The sequence below is a fragment of the Lygodium microphyllum genome, chromosome 29 (genome assembly GCF_053477565.2).
Source record: "Lygodium microphyllum isolate KBCC chromosome 29, Lygodium_microphyllum_v1.1.10, whole genome shotgun sequence".
Taxonomy (NCBI): Eukaryota; Viridiplantae; Streptophyta; class Polypodiopsida; order Schizaeales; family Lygodiaceae; genus Lygodium; species Lygodium microphyllum.
The window spans coordinates 11263360-11271474 of record NC_141163.1 but is presented as its reverse complement, the minus strand read 5'-3'; the positions used below and the strand labels follow the sequence as shown (position 1 = coordinate 11271474).

General features: G+C 39.2%; 1 pseudogene; it reads right to left on the bottom strand.

Annotated features, from left to right (window-relative positions):
* Window positions 1–6570: 6570 nt before the first annotated feature.
* On the bottom strand, window positions 6571–7130 carry LOC148010379 (S-adenosylmethionine synthase 2-like; annotated as a pseudogene).
* Window positions 7131–8115: the final 985 nt, after the last annotated feature.

Sequence of the window (8115 nt, the reverse complement as noted above, 5' to 3'; positions counted from 1 at the left end):
GACGGTGGCAATGTCATTCTTAGATATCACATGCCCTAGGATACATCCATGTTTTACCCAAAATCGGCACTTCAAGGGGTTCAAGGAGAGATTATATAGCCTACACAACTCAAAGACTATACAAGTTTATCTAGGTGTTCCCTCCAATTCGAGTGGACACATAGATCATCAACGAATACCTCCAATTATTGCCTAAGCATATCTTTGAAGATGGCACACATGAGGCCTTGAAAGGTAATTGATGCATTTGTCAGCCCCCCAAATAGCATGACTATATAGACAAACATGCCCCACTCGATTGCAAATGCTATCTTATGTTTGTCTCAAGGTGTACTTGCAGCTAGTTATAGCTTGAGAAGCCATCCGAGAAACTATAGGCTTCCTTCCCTGCTACTCTTTTGAGAAAGTGCTCCATGTAGGGTAGTGGATTGTTGTCCCTTTTAGTCATAACATTGACCTTTTTATAGTTCACACACACTCGAATCTTCCCGTTCTTCTTTAGGACAATCACTATAGGTATACCTAGTCTATATGCTCAATTTTATAGATGAATCTAGCCTTCAATAGCATATGTATCTCCTCCTTAATGGTGTGTGCATGCTTCAATTCATTGAGTATGGTCATTGTTTAACTAGCATTGCATCAGGAGTTGTAGGGATGTTATGAGTCACAACCCTCACATCTTCTCCTTTTCGTTCGTCTAAGGACCAAGACAACATGTCTATGTACGCTTGCAAGATAGCAACGAGATCAACCTCCTTTATTTTAGTTGGTTCTTGGCTATGAATATGGGTCAAATCTTTTCACCTTCCCCTACTAAGTTGACCTCCTCGACCTTAGTAGGCCCCTTTATCGGTTCGCTTGCCTATCCTTGCCTCTCTTAGCTCCCAATAAGATCACCACCCTGTCGCCCTTTTTGAACTTCGTGAAGTGCTTTGGTAGATCTTGGGGCTTCATTTGCTCTTTGATTTCTGACCCCTTTGACCGCCCCCTCTTTTCCTCCTTCTTCAATCGCTTGCACCTTAGGTGGATACGTGGGTCCCCTTTGGTACATTTGGTCTTAGATGCTCGAGGTATTTTTAGATCGCTCTCGGAGGTCACTTTTGATTCAAAGCTAAACTCACAACCCTTGCTAGAAGAAGGAGTTTTCCTTGATGGTCGCAACTCTGCCAATTTGGTTCTAAAGAGTGGGGCGGTACTTGGTTGAACTAATCCAGCTTGCTCATAGTCTATTACATCAAGGTGGTCCAACCACCGGTCGCATTTTATCTTGACAACTCCTCTTTCAATCCTAAAGATGTTGGCTTTTCATGGCTTGGATTTTAATCATATTTCTTCGATCATTCGTCCATCTGTATCATACTCTATTGTATTGACCTTTTCCTCACTTTCCTCATTCATAGAGTAGTAGTCTTCATAATAACTCGTTAGCCGAATCATCATATTCTGCCTGCTCATCATCTCCTAGGCTTCTGATCTTAGCCTTCTTTTCGTCCATGATTAGTGCCCAATTGTACCATTTGCTCAAGTCATACACTTTGTTCCATTTCCACTTCAGCTTATCTATGAGGTCCTTGAGAGGTTTGAGATTGGCAGTTGGGTTACCACGAGCTCTCTCATCAAGTATTCAAGAATCCCCTAGAGTTCAATTTTGTTAGATGGGATGTGGAAGGGGATAGGTATTGGTCGATTGCTAGAGCTCATGTCCATCATGCAAAGTGCCACTGATGGTGGGATCCTACTCTTCGGTAGCTAAGATGGTGTGACTTTGTGAGACTCACCAATTGCCCTAGCAGAGATGGCATCGAGGTTGACTGGCATGGTCTTCCAGGTGTCCATCTCAACCCTTATAGCCTTCGATATGTTGCCTAATAATATTAGACCATTGCCCCAGTATTCTATCACTCGTGCACTTCACATCTAGGGTCAACCTAACAGGATGTCGTAGTCCACTCCCTTCATGACTATGAAGTTCATTGAGAACTGGACTCTAGTTATCTTCAAGGACCAGCATTTTAGTACTCCAAATGGTCTAACCTTTATTCCGTGAGCCAATGTGACATTAAACCTAGCGGTTTCCACATGTGGGTTACCCTAAGCTTGTAGGAATGTATGGCTGAGCACATTGACTCTCGCTCCTGTATCTACAATTCCCTTCCTTGTAGCATCTCCTAATGTGTTAATAGGTAAAATCACATGCATCTCTGTGCCTTCCCAAAAGCATCCATGTTCAAACACTTAGGCACTAAATTTAGAATTAAGCCTTGCCATAATGTTGGGTTCTGTCTAAGCAACTCTCCTAGAGGTAGAGTCATAGGGACTGATATTAATGTCATGAGTAGGTTGCCAATTGCTTGCTTTTCGTTAGGTTCTACACTCTTTTGTTAGTGATCACACACAAGAATGATCTTCTTCATTCACTTTTTTCTGTTTATACATGCCCTACTCGTCTTTGGATGCCCATTCCTTTTTTACATGACCGGCCATTTTAGCCTAGGTCTTGTTTCTCTATTCCCTTCCTATTTACATTGTTCCTTCACCCATGCCTACCTACATTTGCAAATTGCATAAGAGGGAGCTTGGTGCTCTTTTACAAGGATTTAGAATGCATTTTTATATTTAAGATATGCCTCTTCGCTTTTGCACTTGCCCTAGACTTTTAAATTTTCTTCTCATGCGTTTGGCCCTTTTCCTTATATTTTTTCATTGGGCTGTCTTTTTCCACTTTGTCCTACATCTTTTTTATTTTCTTTTGCTTTCTTTGCACCAGTGCTTAAAACTAAGATCCCACTAATAAATCAAGTCTTAGACTGGTTGACACTTACCATTTGATAGCATGGGCCGTGTTAAGACCCCGAATGAGTCACAAGTAGTAAGCATTAGATTGCTAAGGACAACAATCTATTTGGTAGGGTTTAGTGTGTAAGGGCTTTGTAGGTATACCATGGCCCTACTTGGTTTCCACTCTACGTGTGATTCCCTATAGCTAATGATGGTGAACCCTCACTTGCACGACATCACAAGGGTGTAGTCCCAAGGTATACTTATGTTGTACCAATTCCTTGATTGAACGATACAAGAGTATACCTAACTCTCACATATTGTGTTACCTTTCTATGTCATATATCGAGTGATTGATTGAGTGCAAGTGCATAACACCCCCCCCCCCCCCCCCCCCCCCCCCAAAAAAAAAAGCAAGAAGATGTCGATTCTTCCCCCCTCCCTCCTTTTTTATTGGAGAAAAAAAGGTAAATAATTTGTATTATCTTAATAGAATTTTTTCTTTCCTTCTGAACCCTAACAAAAAAACAAAAGATTCTCCTTAGCTAATAAAACAAAAATAGCACCCCCTATCAAACAAATAAATACAAAACCCCTTCCCCCTTAAAAAACTATGTAAGTCACAGTTGAGAGAAGGCTACTCTTGTGAGAGTGAGAGTGAGAGTGAGAGTGCGAGTCAATGCAAGAAAATTATTGAGAGGTAATTTTCATGAGAAGGATTTAGTGCCCATTCATGCCTTGGTACCCTACCTTTGAAGGCCTTCTTTCTAACACCCTTTCTTATATATCATGCCCCCCCACAACTGCATTGATGTGGCAAAACTGTCGATCAACCAAAATGTCGAGAATATGACCATGGATACAGAAGCCCACGTATATAATTTTATTTCCTAAAATTTCTACATAATTTATATTTTTAAAATTTTAATTATATAAATTCTCAAAAACTAGAATTATACCTTATCTTATCTTTTGTAGCTTTTGAATTATCATTAACTTCTTGAATTAGAAAATATAGCAAATATTACACCAACATTATAATTTAAAGTTGAAAATGTATATTAAGTTATATAATTAGCTTAAAATTATAACTAATTGAGTAACAAGTAAAAATATACTTAAATGAATAAAATAAGTTATACAAAAAATTGGACTAGTTATTGTAAATTTACTTAAAAGGTAGTTAAATTACGTAAAAATATAAAAATATAAGAAAAGTATATATTTTATCCCTATAAAAAAATAAAGAAATTTTTAATTTTTATTTTGAAAATGATTAAATTCTTACATAGGTTTTTGTTAGGGATATCCTTATATGGTCATTGAAATTAATATTTTTGTAATCGTAACTTAAAAATCGTATTTTAAAAAAGTGATACTCTTATAGATTATGCACATTGCATTTATACTTTTCATAGTCAGTGAAGAACTTATAATGATTAGTATGATATTCCTTTTGTATTTTCCAAAGTGATAAAATATCAATCAGACACCTTAAGTTCCATTAAAGTGCATTCACATGCATGAAGTTAAACTCAAATTATGAGTGGATTTTAGTGGTTGAATGAAAATTACTACAAATTTTCCATTGAAAAGTTTTAAATTGGTGGAAATTCCATGGAAAGTTTAGTTTGATCCTTATTTGGAAGGGCCTGGTTGTTGATTAATTTTTTGACTGCTTGTGGTTGCATTAAATTATAGAAAAATATTCTAATTATATTCCTACCTTTAGTATAGCTACAAGGGATTGAGGCATGATTCCATACCCAAGGCCCACCTTGGTTACTCTTCACCCAAAGTTGTATATAAATTGCCTAATGCAACTAGCCATCGCTTAAGCATGTATGGTCATTTGTATAGCAAGGTTCCCCCTTATGGCAGTGGAGAACTAGTGAGGCTCTAGACTAGGGTTATAATCTTGATCTTAGTCCAAAGATAAGGAAGGAAACCTATACAAGCCCAATATTGCTTAGCGTTGGAAGGCTCGGGATGAATAGGGTAGGCTGGCAACCTAGTTTTTGGATTGTTTGCTCTTCATCAAAGTAGTTATAAATATAATAAATATATCGAAGTCTATGGTATCCATCGGAAGGTTACGATACAAGGTAAGAAGCCTATGCAAGAGAAATCCCCCACTGACAGTAATGAAGCTTCCAACTTGGTTGATTTGGAATTGGAAGTTTTATTCTAGATGAAACTAAGAGATTCCATCTGGACTTTGAGCTTTACAAAGAACATCAAGCCTTGCAGTAGCAAAATACCAATACAACAGATTAAATAAAGGTGCTCCAAGACATTCTCATTGCCCACCATAAGGATATAGAGGTGAAAGTGAAATCCGTTTTGAAGTGCATTCCTAAGGAGAAGGGGGATAGCTATATGCCAACTCAAAATCCACAATTGCACTTCTCAAGGACAAATTGTAGTTCTAACCATCAGAAGTCTCTTGGATATACTTAGTAGAGTACAAGTAAAGAGTTGCAAGATAGGCAACCCATGAAGAAAAGTATTAAAAAGAATATGGGTATCCCATCTACATGGAGATCACTCAAATAGACCTAGTAAGAGATGGCTATAGTTCAGAGTCAAGAAGAAACTACTCAAGTTGAAGTGTATGTTTGGCAATTGGAGCCAGGTGAATCAACTATTATAATGTAGGTGGTGATGCTAATTGATTGACTAAATACAATGTCACAAGACTAGTTTGATTGCAAAAACTAGTGCAACAAGTAAGGGGAGAAGCCCAAGTGGAAGCATGAGCAAGCAGATGCAAGAGAGGTGTGAGCTATGGCAGATGGAGTAAGAGAGTAAGAGAAAGAGACCCAAGATGTGTGAACTCCAATAGTCACAATGTGTGACCGGCCTTCCCTTTATTCAAATGTCACTAATAGAATAAAGAACGAAGTGACAATGATGGTCGCCTATCATCTATAGTGTGTAGGTGCCGGTACTATCAGTGTAGTAATACACAGGTGGCTAGGCACATGCGCCTTTACCCCCAACAATCTCCCACTTAAAGATGAATGTGTTGAGAATCATGGACCTAGAACTAGATTGGCTATGGTGGACGTAAGTTAAACACACAATACATTATCAGAATGAGGAATTGTAACTCAAGTGAATTAGGTTCCAAGATAGATTAGCTTGGACTCATAAACACAATATTGAGTGACTCAAATTGATTGTACCATACATTGAAATGAGTGTCAAGTACATGCCTTTATAGCTTTTTGGATAGTACCACTTTTCTTCTCTGTGCTTATGGGATTTTGGACATCTCTTCATAGAGCTTCTAGAGCATTCATCTTTGTCATATCTCTCATACAAAGCCACTTATGGACAAGCATCATTTGCTATTCTCAACACCCCCCTCAAATGATGAGTTCCTACACTTGCTGGTATTTGTCCCCCCTACATGCAAACATGGACCAGTAGACTAGCTTTTTGACAGCCTTAGCCAGGTCAAGCTTGAAACTTTACATTTTTGGTAGAGTTTGTTACATCCACTATGGGAAGCAAATCCACTAAGGGAAAACAAGATCCGTGATGGAAAATTTTTGCAAAACATTTTGTTTATAGCAGCGTAAAGTATCTTCTTCTTCATGCTTCTTTGGCATTCTTCAAATTTCTTCTTTGTCTTCATGTTCTTTTTGTTTGTTGTGCTTCTTATCCCTTTTGTTAGTACGTGGTACTTCTCTTTTTGCTTCAGTCTTCTTGACACGGTCGTTTTGCTTCATGCTTTTACAAGTGAACACACTGATGGGTACATGGGCTTGGTTTGACAAACTCTCATACATGAGACGAATCTCGGGATACAAATTTTTGGATTTTATTTGGCTTGATAACATATTCTTTTAGACTAGCAGCAATCTCATCATTGGTAATGGTTACATCATGCTGGTTGTGATATTAACAGTGTGCACATGAAGAGGAACCATTGCACCATTATCATTCTTATACTCGACAGTGACTTGAGTTTTCCCATCAAGACGAAGCCAGGCACAAGTACCATTCTTTCTGAACTAAGTTAGCTTTGCCCCAAGCTTGGTAGCCAGGACATAACTCAGAGGCATCAATTGTTCCGTTTCATCTGTTGCATACCCAAACATGCGACCTTGGTCACCGGCGCCAATCTCCTCAAGCTTCTTGGTTAAATTCCTGTGGATACCTTGAGCAATGTAAGGACTCTGTTCTTCGATGTTAACCAAAACCTTGCAGTGGTCAACATCTAGACCAACATCATCAGAAACGAAACCAATCTCCCTACATGTGTCCCGCACAATCTTTTCATAGTCCACCTTGGCTTTTGTGGTGAGTAGGCCATTGTGGAAATCAAGATCCCCAGTCAATCATGGTGTCGCTTGTCATGCCCTTATCACACTCGAAGTGCCCCTCCGCTTCTGCTCCTTCTTGCTACGCTTGCCGCTAATGCACAGCACGTAGCCGTCCTCTTCCATTTGCACTTTAATGATCTCCTCTTTCTTCAGCCCTGGGAGATGTGGGCCTTGCGCGTCTTCTTCCAATCCACTTGCAACGATCGATACCTCACGGGCTCAATATCAATCTCTCAGACCCTCCACTGGTTCAAATTTGTCTCCTCCCTACAATTTCACGCACGTATGAAACATGTAGAGTCTCCATAGCCTATGAAGGCATTATGTAGAGGCCCACGGTCAGAACTCAATAGCCCTTGTCAGCTTTTGGAATGAAGGCATCCACCCATTATATATATATATATATATATATATAGAGAGAGAGAGAGAGAGAGAGCCTTGCACAAAGGCATGGGGGAGAAGATGGAGCCAATGCCCTGGCCTCATAACAAAGCAGAGAGAGGGATGTTGATACAACACTTCCAATGCAAACCTCGAACCAAGTTGCTTGAGTAGCACCTCCTTCCTTGAGCTCCTTCACCTCGTACAAGATAATGGATGTGTGGATGGCTTGAATAAATTGAGATGAAAATAGGATTGTGATGGCATGTACAAGGAGAAAAATCAAAATAGGAAGGATCTAAAGTATGCAGGGAAGAAGTAAGATGCGTCCACTAGCTATCTAACTCAACCACAGCTCTGATACCGTGTTGAGAATCATGGACCTAGAACTAGATCGCGCCTATGGTGGACACAAGTGAAACACACGATACATTATCAAAATGAGGAATTGTAACTCAAGTGAATCAGGTTCCAAGATAGATTAGCTTAGACTCACAAACACAAACTTGGGTGACTCAAATTGATTGTACCATACATTGAAATGAGTGTCAAGTACATGCCTTTATAGCTTTTTGGATAGTACCACTTTTCTTCTCTGTGCTTATGGGATTTTGGACAT